This window comes from Diachasma alloeum, unplaced genomic scaffold, assembly GCF_001412515.2.
Source record: "Diachasma alloeum isolate Michigan unplaced genomic scaffold, Dall2.0 Dall_scaffold_01027, whole genome shotgun sequence".
Taxonomy (NCBI): domain Eukaryota; kingdom Metazoa; phylum Arthropoda; class Insecta; order Hymenoptera; family Braconidae; genus Diachasma; species Diachasma alloeum.
In genome coordinates, this window is record NW_021681139.1 from 2619 (window position 1) to 3257 (window position 639).

Here is a 639-nt window from a genome sequence, read left to right on the forward strand (position 1 = left end):
GAGGGGAGAGGTGAATTTTTAATTCGGGGGCGAATGGTGAAAAGTCAGTGTGCGCTGCAAAAGAATTATTTTTCTCACTGGCCCCTGACTTTCTTGGCAGTTTATATTTTTTTGTTACAAAGATTAAGGGATGAAAAAGGGTTATATAATGGAGAATTTAATTCTCCGTCGAACTGTCCTTTTTTCATCCCTTAATCTCAATTAGGAGGGGAGTGGTGAATTTTTAATTCGGTGGCGAATGGTCAAAAGTCAGTGTGCGCTGCAAAAGAATTATTTTTCTCACTGGCCCCTGACTTTCTTGGCAGTTTATATTTTTTTGTTACAAAGATTAAGGGGTGAAAGAGGGTTAATTGATGAGGAATTTAATTCTCTGTCGAACTGTCATTTTTTCATCCCTTAATCTCAATTAGGAGGGGAGTGGTGAATTTTTAATTCGGTGGCGAATGGTCAAAAGTCAGTGTGCGCTGCAAAAGAATTATTTTTCTCACTGGCCCCTGACTTTCTTGGCAGTTTATATTTTTTTGTTACAAAGATTAAGGGGTGAAAGAGGGTTAATTGATGAGGAATTTAATTCTCTGTCGAACTGCCATTTTTTCATCCCTTAATCTCAATTAGGAGGGGAGAGGTGAATTTTTAATT